The sequence below is a fragment of the Malurus melanocephalus genome, unplaced genomic scaffold (assembly GCF_030028575.1).
Source record: "Malurus melanocephalus ecotype Western Australia unplaced genomic scaffold, MMel_1.1 scaffold_36, whole genome shotgun sequence".
NCBI classification, from domain to species: Eukaryota; Metazoa; Chordata; class Aves; order Passeriformes; family Maluridae; genus Malurus; species Malurus melanocephalus.
In genome coordinates this window covers 1,588,068-1,606,895 of record NW_026623268.1, presented here as the reverse complement: position 1 = coordinate 1,606,895, position 18,828 = coordinate 1,588,068, and the positions used below count along the sequence as shown (strand labels likewise).

The following is an 18,828-nucleotide window of genomic DNA, read 5'->3' as shown; positions in this document are numbered from 1 at the left end:
TGGGCACACCTTGACAGCAACCCATGTACAAAGGAGGATCTCTGAGCATCCTATGTAGGAGGCAACAGTGCCATGAACACACAGAAAAAGTCACCTGCTTTTGATTCAAAGTCCACATCAAAGGGTGCTTTTCTGGTCTTCAGGTTTTTATTTTCTTCACCAGTGAAGTAAATCCTTCATTCAGCAGACAAAAAGCTCTAAAGCACCTTGGGACATATCTTAGGGTGGGCTAAGTTGGCAAAGGGTGCAGGCCTGGACTAGGGCTTGCTTGGAGGCACACAAGGACCCGGAGAATTTAGGATTCATTCTGTGGGAGATGAAGCTAACCCAGAAGACAGAGAATGCAGTGAAGGGCTGGATTCTAGGCACTGTAGGATAGCAACTGGTTCCTAGTCTCTGTGAAACTGGTATATAAAGAGCCAATTCCTCTTGCAGCCAACACAGGAACAACAAGTGAGGTGTGCAGCTTTCTTATGACAGCATGAGCGCAGTATAAGGAGTTCTGATTGTAAAACATTTGAGACTGGGGAGAAAAAGCAAAGGTGCTTCCAGACCCATGCAGTGACTAGACATGCCAGAGCTCAAGCTTTCATTAAATGGGCACAAGTACTTTCAGCAGGTTCTGCTTATCCTTTGGACAGTTCAGTATTCACCCTTTCCAAGACAAAATTTCAGAGGAAGCTAYTGTAGGAGTGCAGGTCAGAATGCACTCTTCAAAATGTACAGTGTAGTACAAGCAKTAGGTTTATCTTTATTCCTTACTTAAACATGTTATTTCTCTCCCTCATCCAACCCCTGTACTTTCTTTTATTRTTTATTTTTGGCTCCATTAACCATATGCTCTGTTCTGCCTTCATTCTTTCTGGTTTTCTCCTCTTCAGTAAAACATCCTTACCTTCTTGCATGCTATTTCCCCACTAACACAACCAAAATCGTAACACTAATCTGACTTCACACATGTAGCACAGTTGCTTTCACTTTTGCATTCCCCACATTTTTCCTCCCACTGATACTGTCCAAAAGCCCTCTGGGACAAGACCTGTTCAAATTTGAGCTGTGCTTTGCAAAGCAGCACCCAGAAGATCTTGTCTGGCCCCTCAGTACGCCCTGGACAAAGGCACTCAACAACACTGGCTGCTAACTTGCTTCTCACACAGCCACTACCCTGTTCCACCTCAGCATCTGAACTTCAGGTCAACACATCAAAACTGTGTCATCAGCATCTGATGCAATTTTCTTCAAKGTCACTTTGCCAACAGCTTTTAAGGTGGTTGAAGAATTCTACCTCAGAATCCAGCCTACAAAATAACCTGCTGTACCRGGGGAAACTCTTCCAAGGTACAGAGCAAAAGGCCTCTTAACTTCCACCMCTAAGGAACATAAGGCAAAGTGCCYACCCAGCCCTTGCCTCTGCAGCTCAGATGGCTTGGGAAGCAATTGCATACCATGGTGTTGAGCATGGTAGTAAAAACTAGAAAGATCATTTAAGCAAGGCAGAACCTGGGCATCCTGTTTCTCATGGCACCCTGTTTCTCATGGCACCATCCTTGCAATAAACAACTGCTACCAAACATCACGCTATAAATTTCCCACTGAACCCACAAATACCACCCCCAAAAAATAAAATATTTGTATCTTGAAACATGTTAGCTGGGTAAACAAGATTGTAGCTGGGTTCCTGTTATGTCCTGCTTACCCATGAAGCAGAAATAAATGTTTACAGCAGTCACTGCTGTGATGCACACATGGCCCGTGGGCTGCCCTTCCCACCCCTCTGYCTGGYAGGAGCAGAGCAAGCCCTGACCACSAGGATGGTCCCTGCTTTTGCTGAGAGGGAGGTGATCAACCATGAGCATTGTACAGATGCTGAGCTTCTCTGAAACTCATCATTGCCACACTGTATGCAAACACCATGCATGGCCACAGGTATGATTTTCAACTTTTCTTCAGGTACTGATGGCTAGATGGACCCTCTTTGTGGCTATAAAATGATGCCTTTCTCAATCTTTTGTAAATTACGGCCCTTCATAATTTATTTTGTGGGGCCAATTTACTCTCTCAAATAATTCTAAAATTTAAATGGAAAAAAAAAAAATCATGACCAAAAATGGTCCTCTCCAGTTCTCACTGCAAGCATTTCAAAGTCCACCTGTCCATTCCATTGCTACCAGTCACCTTCTCTTTTACAGTGCTTGTGTGCTAGAATWCATTGTGTCATTAATGTGACAAATCTAATCATCCATTACATTAATACTCTATGCTGCATTTGGCCAAAACTATCATTCRTACTTAGAGGCCTGTGTCTTTTGCAACTCAACATCTTTGGAATATATTAGTTTTTCRGTGTACTTTTTATACTGAAGCTTTATGACAAAAGATCTCTAAACCTATATGCATCYTACCTACCTGCATCTGTAATGAGAGTCTTCCAAACTCTTCAAATGACAGCTGAAAATCTAACCTGTGAAGAGCTTACAACATTTCAATTCCCTGCAGAAAACAATTTTTTTTGATTCTGGTAAGCAAACACAGGAAATAATCATCCAAATAAAGATACCGGCTAAGGGACTTTGTTTCAGTTAGCACCTTAAAGAGTACAATGTTCTAATTTAAGGAGAATTCAAATAGTTAATTTTATGACAAAAGTTGAGTACAAGAGCTCCATGTCAGCTCACTGAATTCATGACTTAACCTAGACTGAAGGTCTGACATAGCAGGTTTRATTTCAGTGATATTTTTTCTATTTCCAGCCCAAATATGTACTGATATATCACTCTACAGTAAAAAGACCCTTTTCAAAGCTTCTAACATCTGAACTACTTCTGAAATAAGGATTTTCCATTCTAGTCAGAACACCTCACTAGTCAGATGCACTWAATCTGCATATTTCTTCTTATAACCCACACCATTAATGGGAGACAACCTGTAATCTACTGAACTGTCAGTAAGAGAATCAACAAATCAATTAAGTGCTACTGTCTACCCAGCTGCTCCAGCTAATTCTTGTGGTTTTATCCTCACTGTGTTTTCTMCCCTTCCTCAGTGCCTGAGAGAACCAACACACAGAGTGCTTGCCTATTTAGCCATACAAACATGACAGTGGCAGAGGATATGCTTGAAAATTGTCTGAACTATTAAAGACAGAAAAAAATKGATTATTTTTGCCTGGAGTAGTCCAGCCATTACTTGTAACAGGGATATGCAAAAACCATTAAAGTAGATGTATGAACTCTTGCTTGATGAGATGCTGTAGTCCATTACATCTGAGGAAGTGCTGTTACAGGGAATACCAGTGAGAGCATTTTGATATGGGCCACAGGGCTGGCTAACACCAGTTTCATTGCTCAATGTAGCATATTTTTCCTATTATGTAATGCTTATTGGAGGTCTTATAATGATACATAGCTGAAARCCATCAGCAAAGGCTTTCACAAGGGACCATGCAAAGAAAACTGATCCAATGATAAAGAGACAGYACTTGATTGCTTTTCCTTATAATCTTTTGTACCTTTTGGTGGCTGCTAAACCAGTATGTTCTGAGATCATGTTCAGATCTCTTAACCTCACCTGCCACCTTTATGACACCATTTGTCASAGCAAATTTAGAAAACAGCTGCTGGGAGAAGGCTGCTGTCTCATCACTTGTGGAAGGTCACTRAATAAGGAGGCAGCAGGGGGGAGGTCTCTGTCAGGTCACTTCACATCGTTACAAGCTGTACAGGCTCCATCTTCCCCTGATTTCTTTCAGCATACACAGATTCCAAAATGGTTAGAAAACTGACTAACTAGCTGGGTCARTTATGAGGAAACCTTTCAAAATATGAAACCATATTAGGTGGCCTTTTATTGACTATGCCTAATTTAAAGTTTATACGTCATCAGGGCAARCTTGCAGAAATCCTCACAAATGCAGTGTAATTAAGCTTTTATTAAAACTAGACAGACGTTTTCACCATTAAAGCCAAGATTTCATTAGGAACCTTTCTCTGGTTACACTGYTGAACTTACTGCATTTACAGAACCCTGTCAAAATTACCTCTTAAAGATTTAAGGCTGAATTAACTGATACCTTGCAGGGCGTTATTTATCAGCAAGAAAAAGTACCCTAATTTGGATAGTTTAGGGTATTCAGACCTTATGTCTTTTCTTTTGAGAAATTTCAACTGTGCTGGTGAGAAGCAGCTGRAAAAGAACTGCTTCCAGTCTCAACCTCAAATATTAAACAATCATGTAATTATTAAAAGAGTAAAGTGCAAAGCAAATGAAAGTTCAGAAAGTAAACAGTTTCATGTMTCAAAATCCTTCCGTCACTGGCAGACCACTGAGGTCTAAGAATTCACACCAAGTGGAATTTAATACAATAAACAGGGTGGATTTATTATTAAAAATTCATGTGAAATTAAATGACTGAGCAMTACTTCAAAGCAGCTGGCTATACAGTCACTCCACCACTTTATTCACAATCCCATTTCTTGACCAAATACTCTAAATTCAATATAATATAATTATGAAATGCTGAATTGCATGTAGTAGTCTGCCTATCAGTTCTTTCAAATACCACAGYGAAGAGATGTTTATTCTAAACTCACTGTATAAAACATGGTTTTGCAACCCCCCTATAATTCTAGGATGAAATCACCCCAGTTGGTCTAAAAATGCAGTATTTWAAAATCTAATACCTCATATTTTGGTGGGGGTATGGAAATACTTGTATCTTGCAAAGGGAGAGTAAAAGGCAGCTCAAGTATGCTTGTCATTAAAACAAAGTTTGTAACATTAGAGGGGAAAAGATCCACCAGCTACTTAAACCAAAGAAACCATTCAATTCCAAGTCCCAGACCATTCTGGCACCTGGTCACTCTTAACAGTGCTGATGCACATACAGTGAGCAAGGTGTAGGATGAAAAAGTAAAAAGTTTCACACTGTCCCATATAATGGAAAAGGCATAAGACATAGAAACACAACTATTTGCTGATAACAAGCCCATGAACTCATTGGTTCCAGATGATTCCTCCCCTTAATTTGTTTCTTCAGTGCCTTCTGGGYCACTAGAAAGGCAAGTTCCTTCAAGCAGAGATCTCAGTAAGGTCATGCCAAACATCAAAGGCAGCAACAAAGATGACACACAAAGGAGTATGTGAAGGACATAAAAGAAGGCGAGTCTGGAGCAGCTGTCAGAATAAAGGAGGCAAGACTGAGGCTGGGCAGACAATAACAGATCAGAGAGAGAAATGCTGGCAGATTAGCATCAAGCTGAGCAGTGAAAGCAAAAAAGGAAAATTGGTTATTGCTCTCTCCTGGAAGAGAAAAGCAGTCAAGCTAAGAGGAAGAATGTGGTGAAAGAACACAACTCTCACTATAATATCAGCTTTGCCAAAACTTAAAGTCCTTTAAAACAGGCAAAATCAGTGTCTATGACAACAAATGGACAGGAAGTACAYGCTATTTATCTGGCAGCCAATACTGAGAAAGCATGCAGGACTAAATAACAGAATCAKGTCCTCATGTGAATGCAATCAGAGAAGTTGGGAAGGAGGAAAAGCTGAAGATGTTGCAAGCATAAGGGAGGAGAATGCAGAGCTCCCATTGCAAAGATCCAAAGACATGTCTAGACACACTGCAATGGCTCTGTGAGGRTCAGGTATAGGAGCAGCCCAGCTGTGACCACAGAATATAGAGCAGTTTATTAGCTCATATACCAAYCCTGTTAGTAATCCAGCTGGTAAGAGTGACTCTCTCAAAGTAGCAAAAATACGGTGTCAAAGTATGGGGAACTTAATGCTGTGGGGGATAAACGAGACCCTCCATTCTCCATGTGAGTWTTTTTGAAAGAAAAATCAGCTTCCAGTTGGGAAGAATCTGAAAACTACTTCTCTTGGATTCAAACCTTSAAGTTTGACAACAGCAGTTTTGGCTGCAAAGGCTTCTGGAGTTGCTGGAAACAAGCTGAGCTACAAAAGCATTCACTGATTTTCTCATTTGTCAGTCAGAAACAAATTAGAATTCAGACCTCCAACCTAAACCCCTTGTCATTGTTACAGCAACCTCAGTTATTTCTAGGGTAAAAATCATATCCACCCAGACAATAAAACAGGATCGTGATTTGAAGTCAAATAAGTACCATAACAAATTCTGGATCAAAGAACTTGAGTCCTGAAGTCATCTCTTCTTTCTGTTCACTCAGTTCTCCAAGCAACTACATGATGCCTAACACTGCGGGTTTGGGGGCATGGAAAGCCACTCGTTGGAGCTTGTCCAGCTTCAGCTCAAGTACAAGACCAAATCTTTATATAACAGCAACTACTTCAACAAATTCAGGATGGATATTAACTCCAACATGAAATAGCCATACTTATATGAAGCCCCTGCTTAATGTTTTACAATGTCCAARCACTTTAATAAAGTCAGGAATTGAGCATGTGGACCTTTGCACCTTGGTTAATGATGCCTGTGACATGGAGTTTGCATCCCATCTGCTCTACAAACTAAAACAATGTGGTCAGCCAGGACTGATTTTTGCTGTAGTTTAGGTAAAGCCAATCTACCTCAAGACTGAGAAAAGACAAAATCCAATAGAATTTTTAAAAAATTTAAGAGGAAAGAGTATTAGATSTGGACAGCAGAACTGTAGAACCCCACATGACAGAGATATAATTTGTGCCATGGAAGCCCAGAGAGAATTGATCAGTCAGGCTGCCTGCAGCTTTGGGGCATGAACAACATTTCAATGAACACTGCACCCATGCTCTAAGCTATCACGCAGACATTCTCAGAGCTATGAGGAGAAAACTCATAGGATGGAAGGATGAGTCATGACTCCATATGGGAGTGTGTGACACTCCAGTGTCACAGTGTGGGTAGAAGGCTGAACCAGGACCTCAAATTCACCCCCAATTCCTGCCCAACCTATACACCTTAACAAAAWGGCAAAAACCTATATTAGAAGTGCAAGCAATACTTCAACAGATRCTCAGACCATGGTCTGATTTGTTCTGTGAGCAAGAAAGGGAGGGAACGAAATAATCAGCCTGAGGGCACACTCCAATATTTCTTCCATGACTTTTGTACACGAAGTCTTGAAACTTTCCATTGTCTCTAGGACTCAAGGCAGTTTCCATCATCTAAAAAGGAAAMAAATCAGCACTCCACAAAGAGAATTATTTGGGCCTGTAGGTATTTGTGTTTTAACGCATAATTAAAACATTGAAGTGAATTAAAAAACGTGCTGTGAATACTGTGGTGCATAGGCAAACATGAAATATATCAGTGAATCTAATTTCCCAGTATAAAAGCTTGGCCTGCATAGGAATTCAGTCTTCAAACCTGAACATTTTAGAGATCTATTCAATTATGTAAGTCAGACTTTTTTTTTATTATTCTTTTCTGACACTCTCTGAAAAAGTGTCAGTCAACTTTTGCGCTGTTCCACCTTGTGACAACTACACATGGCAGAATGTTAGAAATGTGGCAGCTGAAGTCTGTAGCAGTCCTTGTAGTTCAACTCTACAATAATTTAGACTGAGAATATTTATTTTCAGTTCTTACATGGGCATTCACARAAGTTTTTAAAGGGATCAAAATGTCTCATTAGCATTCCCTTGAGCTGCTATAATACAACTCAAGCATAAAGTCATTAAAATTTGATGTCGAGAAGTAGACTTTTTGCAATTTTAATTGTTTCTYAATTAGAGAAGAGACTATAGGGCATGTGTGGTTTATAATATTACATAACAAAAATAGCTTTCATTTTAACAATTGTCTAAATGCAGATTTAAACAATTAGCCAAAATACTGTCTCAAATATTATCATGTCCAATTAAAAAAATGCTTTTAAAAGCACTCAAATACAGTTATAGTAGGAAAGCCATAAAATACTATTTCAGTGATGTAACACATCTAATCTGAACCAGGTGGATGAAACATCAGTCCTAGAAATGTCTTTATTCTGTGGGTTTATATAAAAAATAGATGAGGTCAAATCCACACCTAAATTCAACAAAATTATTTTTCTAGAGAAATGCCAGGGCTGAATTCATGGAAGATGATGTGGAGAGGTCAACTGATTTTSTCTAAATATATTGCTCAAATAATCAAATTCAGCTTTTCAGAACCCTGTCCAGCAAATACATTGCTCTCTTTGTCCCTCCCAATTTTTGCCAAACACTGATGGGTGAGGGCAGGACAGAGTAAGACAAACATCCTCAAAAAGGGTGGGTCCAACCACACACCATTCAGTTTCCAATTAATGCATAGTAGACTTCAATTTTTAAAATTTCATCTAATATAACACATATTTTTTGACCGAGAGATATCATATGCATTATTATTGTAAGCATTATATCCTCATWTAAATTTTCCCTGCTTGCCTTGAAGTTTCYCAACATACATTTCCTTGTGCTATCTGTGCTTCCGTGCCCATTCTTCCTCTCATGCTYAAAGACTCCTGTGTTTCTCCTCTTGTTCCTGCACCTTTACCAAATTTTCCTTAACAATAACAAMAATTACAATAGACTTTTTCTACCCACGTAGTAAAGAGGTTCATTCCTTCACCTATTATGTGCCAGAACCAATGACACAAAATTGAAGGGCTAGGAATTCTGCTTCTGGTATAARTAACAGCCCAACTATTGTGACTTTTGCTTCTTCTCTAGAAAGAAGCTGTAGAGAGCTTAGTTACTTTTTAGGTTTTGGGTTTTTTGTTTTGTCTTTTCAGAGTGAGATAGAGTAAAATCTCTAGTTCCATAGTCYACCAGCAGTGTCAGGGTAGTCAGCTTGCTCCTAGGCTGTGAAAAGAACCATAGGACAAGCATCAGCTACCCGTGACAAATTCATCAGCAAGTAATGAGACTGCAAAGAGAAGTAAAGACTGGCAAAGTTTAGAGTTTGGAGCAGTAAGAAAAAGAAAGAAGGAAACATAAATCTGGGACAGAGGACCCCAGCTGAAAGGGAGACAGACATAAGTGACAATATGAGGCTATAGAGCCCACAGAAGACCACTAATTCTGGAATTAAATCCCACAAAAGCTTCCAGAACACATTCAGGTTTGTTCTGAAAACTTGATGCGTACATGGGAATTATGAATATGAATATATGTCTTATTGAAGTAGCTCCTTATTTGACAAAAGATAAGGAAATGTAGGAATTGGATGCCTGCCAACAAAAATGTCATGCTTCTCCAGCCCAAAGAACATTGCAACCTTAAAAAAAAAACACCTTGGGTAGAAGTGCCTGATTTTGTTCAAAATATCTGAAGAGGGAAAAAAAAAAAAAAAAAAAAAAAAAAAAAAAAAAAATCAAAGGAGGACAGGGCTGTTGCAGCAGTTGGGCTTGGAAAGAGAAGCAGAGCAGTGACAGTTTTGTTCTAGTTTACATGTGCAATACACAGAATTGGCTGAAAATAGCCAGGCAATGATGCCTGTTGCATTCTGGAGATTAGGATCAGGCTTTTTGCTGGCTGCCAGCATTTGAATAGTTTTGAGACATTTCAGAAGACTACGTGATTCCAGAAGACCTTTTTTGTTTTTAAACTAGTGGGTGCTTTTAATAGATGTCGAGTACAGTCAGGCCTTGTTTGAGAAAACCACTGCTTATCTCAAAATAAGCAKGATCCAGACAAAAATGCTTCATGGGTTCACTGCCTCCTAATGAGATCTTTACTTAGGAGCTCTACCCATTGTGTTCAACAAATGCAACTTGAAAGTGAAGGCAGAACAACCTAAACGGCAGCAAAAGCTAAACAGTCAGGGCATGGGTGATATTAGATGGACAGTACTCTGTACAAAAGTAGTGCCTGAAAAGCTTGTTCCTGGATTCCAAGCTGTGAAWTTTATCTGCCTTCAGTGTGACTGCAGCTTTGAGCAAAAGTGATGAGGAATTACTGTTGGCTCTCACTCACCTGAGCATGCTCCTCACCATGTAAAAGAGAACAGTCACAAGCACTAAGRGAAATGTGCTCATGTTTTGGTCAATAGGGCACGAGATTAACRAGACATGATAACTGGTGTGATTAAAAAGCAACCTGCACAACTCCTCCCTTCTTCCTGTGAGCAGYGACAACTGCATGGCTACTGGATTCCAACCTGAATTGAAACTAAGCATCTGGAAAAATGACATGAGACCCAACACTTGCTCCACTTCTGACACAGAGTAGTCACCAGCTATAGAAATCCTTCCCTGCCTCGGCCCCCTTTTTTTTGTTTTCAAAAATTGAAAATAGTGACTCACTAGCTCTGTATCCCACAAATCCTATCCCTGGCAAGGAAGCTGAACCATTCATAGCCACTACCATCACACTGCAGTCAGTTGAAAAAGCTTTAGTTTTTAAAGGAAACTTGTGATTTTCAGGGTATTTTCTCCTCATACTGAAGGAAGCCATTTAAATCTCTTCACTTTATTACAAGCTAGCTCCAGTACACCAAGCAGTCTGAAGACAGGGAAATGGATTAGATAAATAGAAATATTTTTGTTATGACCTAATTTAAGGATCTTAAAAATAATGCGATAACTTCAAAAACTGAAAGGCATCAAAAGGCTTAAAAACATTGCAGAGACATGAGASTGCAAGATATCTGGCAAGTATTGATAGAGTAATGTTTAACTTGAATGAGAAACAGGAGGTATTCAGAGACACATGGTTACCATTCACATAAATTTATTACCAGGGCATTTCTGTTACTGTAATACTCTTTATACCAGGAGCCATATGTAATGGCTCAGCCTTTTATGTGCAATGTCCGTTTATGTCACATTGGTGAAAATTAAAGAAAGGTTTGAATTTGGAATTTGCTGGCTGCCAGTACAATGTGAAAGATCAAGGTAGCACAGCTTCTGCTCTTTGTAAAAGAAACCAACAGCCTYAGGAGAAAGCAATCTTGCAGGTTTTACAAACTTCACAGTAAGCAACAGAGATGGCTGTGACACAAAATCATACCTGCCCCATATAYATGCAGTTAACATCAGCCTAGCACACCTCAAACGACACCTTTAATAAAACTGCCCAATATTTTTATCAAACTAATGAATACCCTGTTTCCTTGATTACCTTAAAATTTCATTTGTGCATTTGTACTAGCACTGAGACTTCATTAGCATTATTGCTTGTTCTATAGRATACCTTGAGGAAACCACTTTCTACCACACCATCAATGGTTTGCAAAGCAGACCCATGCTGCCATTCCTGCTGCAAGTCCCTCATTAGTTAATTTTACAGTTTATATTACCTTCCACATTGTATCCCTCCTTACAGAAGCCCTCAAGACATCACAGCAATCTGCATAATAAAAGTCCAAATTATAAATAGCAACAACATCTTCTTATCAGGCAGTGTGTATCTAGGACCCAAATATGGTGAAGCAATTTGTAAACTGGAGAAATAATGAGTTGAAGAATAATTATTCCAAAGCTTATCACAAACTGTTTTTGTAGCAGGTGTCTGTCTCCACTGCACACAAAACTCTGTTTGGTATGATGGGAAGAAYCCCTTGGCCACACACTGTTCACTACAGAGTTCTTTGCTTCTTGCATATGAAGCCCAACCTCCTCAAACAGATCCTTGGTTTGTCAGGTCTATGCCTCCTCTTAAAGTAGTTTACTTCAAGAGAAGAAAAATACTATGCCTAAATCCACAGGGAACACCACTGCTCCAACTCTAACCCGCATCTGTTTTATCTCTCACTGCTCCTTTAAGTTCCACTGAACATTCTGTATCGTACTGTCAGTCCTGCACTCCGTGTTGTCTCTCTGAGCTTATTTGCACTGCCCAATACTGCACTCTAAAGCCCCAAACTCACACTTTGAGCTGCTGAAAGAAATGCGTTCCCTTTTTCTATGATCAAACAACATGCCAGTGTGGTTTTTACAATAAAGCAGGGACAGGGGAGTTCAACAAAACACAGTTCCACAGGATGCCTGGCACAGCGGACAGCACCCAGCCCAACATCTCTGACACAGTGACAAAAAAAYTACATATTATAATGGTTCATATGGTTCATTCCCTTTTTTTTTTTTACCACAATGCAGCCAGAGACAAACACAGCAAGGCTACAGCGAGGTTAAATCTAGATAAAACTCTTCCCATAGGTAAAGAGAGATGGGCTTGTTAAGTAAGGAACATTTCATCCTGTGAGTTCATGAAACCTCAAAAGCAAAAGAGCATYGTTCCTCCAAAGATCAACAAGTCTTCATGCAATGCACTTCCTCTCCCAGATTCCCTGAAACTGCTTCATCAAAACTGCCCCTTTTCCAGTATCTTTCTACTAAAAAGTTTTCTTTGGAAAATAATAGTGCATTTTACAGACGGAACAGCTTGTTTTGCTTCTTYGTTTGCTAAAAAAATAACCCCAAACCCAACAACAAATGCAAAAACCATCCCAAAGCAACAAAAAGAAGGATTTTTACTCAGAAGAAGCATTCCTGACACGAAAGAAAAAAATAAAGTACCTCACGCACACAGCAGAAAGATTGTTGCTTGTCTCACTCTGCTGGAATGCTTTACAAAAGCTTTTATATCCCCATATGGAATAAAAAGTCACAGCAGTTCTTGACACTTCACCTATATTTTACAAATACCTCAGCTGAGAGGTCATGTAAATTTTCTTCTCAGTTCTTCAGTGTGCTTAGGTCTCTCTCTATAGTATTTTTAAAGCAAGTTTCAGAATACTTATTCCATTTAACCAACAGAGATTACCATTGTGCAGAGGAAAGAGGAAAGCAGAGAAATACGGTTATCACAGATAACATTTTCAGAATTTCTCACATGAGTTACACATGTAATTCCATAGAATTTCAAGGGGATTGATAGTAAGATCAGTATGACCTAAATGCTGCCACACAATAAACACACACCACTCTACCTCAGCCCAGTAGTGACAGACTTCCAAACAGGGCTGCACCAAACTAAAACAAAATATTGGCCACAGGTCATACCTCTCACAACGTGTGTAAAGTGTAAGGGGACAGAGCATTATCTAAGTCACGGGGTGTTACAGACATCACAGATGCACACAGTGGTTTGTCTTACCTATTTACTCAAGGCTTTTCACAGCAACAGCTCAATTCCTGCTCAAGGCCACAAAATAGGAAACAAATTTTTTTGCAAGTCAAGGCAGATGGAGACTTTTAAGTTTCTTTATTGTTCTCTCAATAAATACAATCACCTGAAATTGTTCAGTGAAATATTGAAAAGAAATGCTCTGTCCAGCTTTCAACATTTGTGGAAATGGCTGCATTTTTCTCATCAGCATCTGAGCAGCTGATAAGTGAGAACTTCAGGATGCCTGTAACGTTGCCATGTAAGACATTATTACCTCAAACTTTTAACAGCAGCTTAAGCACGGGTAGACTGCACCACAGTAAAACTGCACAAGAGACTTGGGTAGGCAAAGTAACAATTTAACACCACTTGTAACCSATCTCTTGCTGCTGCTGTTCAGCAATTAATACCATTCACACATTAACAAAGGAAAAAAAGCAAAATCCTCAAGGCTTCACTGCTTTTCCTAAATGTGAGTGCCTTGTTGCTCTGCTATTATAAAGACATTTCTATTGGTATGGATGACAGATGGAGGGTTTATAAATTACTAATTCCCCAAAGCTGATTYAAAGCTTACATTTCACAGATTTTTTAACTCAAGTTCCATATTTGAAGAGAGGATTAGTGTCACTATTATAGAGATTACTGCACATTAGTATAAAGACTTACAGAATTTTGAGTCAGTGCCATCAAAGCAGAGCAGTGTGCTGTATGGGAAACTGTTACAGCACTTATAATAGCTCATAGTATGTTCAGAAATGCAACAAATCTGAAAAAGAAATCTCTGCTCTAATTCATTATATTMATGTTTTTAAAATAATGCATGCAAGTGCTTTACAATTACTTGCTCTTCCATAAACATGGSGTAATTTTGACATTTAAGCAAAAGGACTGCTCTGATTTATTTGCAGATTAAGTTGTATTTCTGCACTAAATGCTCAGCTGCCCTGCCCAACAGACCAAATCATGACATTTGTTCATATATGGTTATTCTCAGTTAAAAGCTCTCTCCATCTGCCYGGAGGTTTATTAATAACTCATCACCATGGTATCACAGCATCTTAAGGAAAATAAAACACAGAGATAGTTGCTAGGCTCTCCAGCSTCTACGGATAAAAGGGAATACTTCWTGAGGAAGACTGGGATAAATTGTTAYGGTCCGTTTACTTACCACCCTTGAGGGTGAGGCTAAGCCAAGAGATGGCCATCCCACTGTGTTCTGAAACCTGAAAGTGTTGTGGCCATCACTCAGACATATCACCCTTGATCCAATAGTCTGCACTAACACAATAACAACAAATACTCAGAAATCCGAACTGTGACTGAAACCTTAAGAAAAGGGAATTGGGGTGAAGGAATGCATCAATTTCTGCAGCAATTCCATTTAACCCTCAAAAGGAGTCTGCAACCTCATCACTGTTGCCCCCAGTCATATAAACCATGTTAAGCTGTTTGGTAACATGCACCAAACTCTGTCCTGGAGAAGGGGCTCCAGCAGCAGCACATGGCACAGAGCTGCCCTCGCTGAGCCCCACAGTGCTGCGCTCTAAACCTGACACCAGTGGGGAGAAAAAGGGAACTGTCAGTGCCTCATCCTCTACCACATGAGTTAAAGCTGTTTCTCACCAGTGTTTTCAAGTGTACTGAATGTGAGAAGTGCAACCCTCCACCTGTAACACTCCACCATCAATAGTGAGAAAAAGGATGTCCCTATGGTTCTCTGACAGGTTTAAGCTCCAGAAGAAAGTCTGCACACTTGTAAACATTATCTGCTTCAATATGTGAAGTCAGCTCTAAATATGCTAACATCTTCAGAACTCTAATAGAGGGAAATACCAAATTTAAATGCAGTAAAACACATATGGCAGACAGGGTTGGTTTGCAGATTACATCCCTTYTCAAAAAGCATGTACTGTCAAGGTTGCCACACTATTATTCTGGGAAAGAATGTGACTGCAAAGGAAAACCTGTAAAAACAACATATATACTGCAGGGTACAAGAGTGTGCCTCATACTTACAAATAATTACAGTATTGACTAAATTCATTCTAAGGCCAAAAAGCAGTGAAGTCAGAAGTCACACCTTTAGTTGGTATGCCACGCTGATGAAGTGTCTCATGAGAAGGAAAGCTTTACAGAATCATTACATCTTCTGCCAGGGACAAACATCCAGCCGTGCAAACTATCCAGCCTGCCCTCTYTGAGAGGGACAGTGAGTGGTGACACCACTTCCTTCCCTCTTCCCTTTCAGACAAGAAAGCAAACAAGGTCACAGAAAGAACCACAGGAYGCGACAGATTTACCTCCAGTGCCATCTCCCGAAAGTCACAGCACTCATTGGTTTCTCCACATGCAAAGTTAACACAGCAAAAAAGATTGTGTGGCTCAAGGGACAGAGCCTTTGCCACCAAATGGCCAGCTTGACACAAAATGCCACATGCAGCAAGCATGCCACACTCCCCCAGAGACACTGCCATAGCTCAACATATTTCCTTTCAGAAGGGTTTTCACTCCTGAGTGCTATTCGTTCAGTATTTTAGAAGAGGGGAAACTGCTTTTCATCACATCTTTTTCACACTCACATTACTGTGTACTGGAGCAGAAGTCTGTCACCTCCATCAAGTATAAAAGGCTGTATTTTGATCTCTCAGGTGGCCCCATGTTAAGTTTCAAGAGCATTTAAGCACAGGAGGAGATGATTCCTCTTGTCCTTCAGCTGCTCAGCTAATTAGTGCAAGCAACAAGAAGGCAGAAAATCATTTTCTTTTTGCTAGATAGTCTCAGTTCTGAAAGGCAATGATTCCTACCATGTGAAGCTGTGTGCTCCTTAAGGTCCCCCTTTAGGGCGAAAAAGAGGCAGAGATCAAGGCAAAAATGTCTGGAAACAAACAAACAAATCACCCGATCTAACCCTGCCTGTCAGGGTGCATTTTGTCCACCTCTTTACCCAAAACATATATAACTAGTTCTATTTTCTAGAACAGCAATTGTTGATTGATGAGTCATCTTTCCTGTAAATTTATTTTTTTAAGTGATTTTGGCATTGTTCCTTGAAATTCCTCTCTGGCTATGTAATGGAAATTTTGACCTCACACTCTGGTTTCTTTAACATCACAGATACAGAGATTATGAGTTTAGGAAGACCAAACAGTTGAATAAAGGACGCAATGTAGAAATCTGCAGCCTGGAAAGAGAGCAAGCTGTACTAAACAACCTCTCAAGTAAATATTTAACTGTGTGGCCATTAGGTTACGTTCCTAATAACACAGCGACTCATTTATTGTAATTAAGAATTAATGGGGGAGGGGGTTGCTTCCCTCTTTCCCAAAACTGGTTCTGTGGTTAAAGTTGCTAGCATACCAAAATACATCAAAGTTTAGCTTTTCCTATTAATTAGCAACTCCCCATATAATAGTTTGTAAAGCATACTGCAATTAGTAGTCAGAAAAGACAAAGAAGAAAATTATAAGCCATAAGAGAGTAGAAAGAAAACAAAAGCACCAAAGAATACATTCATGAGACATAATTATTGCACAAGGTAGCATAACACTTTTCAGATTGCAACCACCAAGAGTGAGGGCTTTTGTTCCTGATTCTCCCTCRATTTGGAGGCAAAGGAGAAAGTACATGGTAGCTCAAATTTCTCAGCTACATTGAGTTCAAAACACATGACAAAGAACATGGAGATTTGAATTGCCTTAGCCCCACAAGAAGAATTAGATGGATCTTTACAGCAGGAATAAAATTGAACACATCTGAGAACTACTCTGATTTATCTAAAATACATAAATAGAAGAGAAACTTCTTCCACTCAGCCTGCACTAAACTAGCAGGAAAACTCCACAGTGCASAGGAACAGATGGTGCTGTAAGCACCTGCTGGAGCCTGGAGYCAGCATTTGCAATCAGACTATTGCMAATCACCATGGTAAACTRAATCCATGAAGTGGCACATTCATGGCTCATGAAGGCCAAGCCTATGGAAAATAAATGCACATGCCTGTCATACAGTTGTTAGGTGGGATAGCCAAGGAACATGATAACGTGGGCTTTCCAATAATGCATAATTTGAAAACTCTAAACAAGATTCCTGAGATGACAACACCGTTTATGGTCTCTGGTAATTCTTCATGGTCATGCCATCCCATTCCATCCCACCCATGTTTAGCTTGCACCATCAACCAGTTTTCATTCTGGCCAAGCAAAAGAGACAGGACACTGGGGAATGAGCTCTGCTAKCTGCTCTAATCACAGGGAAGTCCACAGCAGTAGCATCTTTCATTAGACACTGAACAACTTAAATGGCCAATTTAAGCCAGAAAGATTGTCTTCAAAGTATCAAATTTGCTGCAATCACTGCTCTTCCCCATCCACATGGCACTCTGAATGAAAACTGTGCACCCTGTAGTAAATTAGCTCTGACTAGGTAAGGTGAATGTGCTGCTGGGACTCCACACAGCTTTGCAGCTGCTTTGAAACTCATAGGAACACCTGTTCTCAGTCTGATGATTTAATGGAAAGAGTTAACGTGACTTGTACAGGTGGGACAGCTGATAAAGTTTCAATAACACTTGTGATAAGATGCTACCAAAAAAAAAAAAAAAATCAATGTTTTGTAACATTCCCAGTTGTCATCATAAMCTTAATGAGGTTGAGTTCTCAAAAGAAGACAGTAAAATTATGTGGTTTTTACATTTTCAGCCTCAGCAATCAATCTAACAGCTGGTAAAACCCATTGTCATGTGTAAAGAAAACCCCAAACACTTCAGATTTTCATGAGGAGAACATCTATGAAAAAAAAGCCAGCTCAAACTTTCTGAGAACAGGTAACAGCCAAGTTGAAACTGTTTCTGCATACATTAATGGCTCAGAGATGGCTGTAGAATGTAAAATAATGTCTGTGACCTAGGATTAAACACCGAGAGTTTCAATACAAGCTAGTACAGACTCCCTTACACACATTATCCGTGGTCACAGGAGAGAAATGACCAAAAGCTTTCCTATTACACGGATGCAATTTTAAGTAGAGCATTTTTGAGTTCTCCATATCATTCTCTTCAGTTTAATAGACAAACTTTCACTGATGCAAATGTCTAGACTGGGGGAGACGAGTGTCCTTTCTAGTCACAAACACACAAACATCGTAAGAATACTTGGGCAGAATATGGGAGAAAAATATTTAGCATCTGTGTAGTTCCTTCAGCTGCTAGGGAAACATCCACCAGATGTTCCTAGATGTTACCTCAGCTGCCTCCCAAACCACTACCACATCTGCTCACTTCCTCACTGAATACCAGTGGTAACTGAACTAATGTTTCACTTAACTCATCTTTGTAAAAATATTCTCAACACCCTTGAGGAACTCCTTTTTAAGGAATTATGATACCCACAAAAAGCAATGTGCAAACCCCTGTAATTACATGATTAAACTTCCTGAAATTCTCAAGTGATTTAATATATAGGGAATACYATCATCTCTACAAAAGTATTATTGGAAGTGATAATATTTTTTCATAAACACAAATATTGAAACAGCAACAGAAATAATGGTCCACAGAAACAACCAGAATTAAAGAGGGAAAAGGGAAGAAACTCTATCACTATTAAATGCACCTCTTCACTGGGGAGACCAAAATTTTTACCCAAGACCTYCCTTATATACGTAGAACTGAAATGATTTTCTGTGTTCAGCTACTGCAAATCCCCTCTGCTTATCACCTTTGTTGTATGCAAGATTTGCTTACACTTAGCAGCTGTGGAAGTATTGCCCTTGTGGGGAAGAGGGATAACACAAAAA

At 39.6% G+C, this 18,828-nt stretch overlaps 1 protein-coding gene across 1 annotated transcript in view; it reads right to left on the bottom strand.

The window, feature by feature from the left end:
- CMSS1 (cms1 ribosomal small subunit homolog) overlaps positions 1 to 18,828 on the bottom strand; it is a 217,956-nt gene that overhangs the window by 75,402 nt on the left and 123,726 nt on the right. The gene's annotated exons all lie outside the window — the stretch shown is intronic.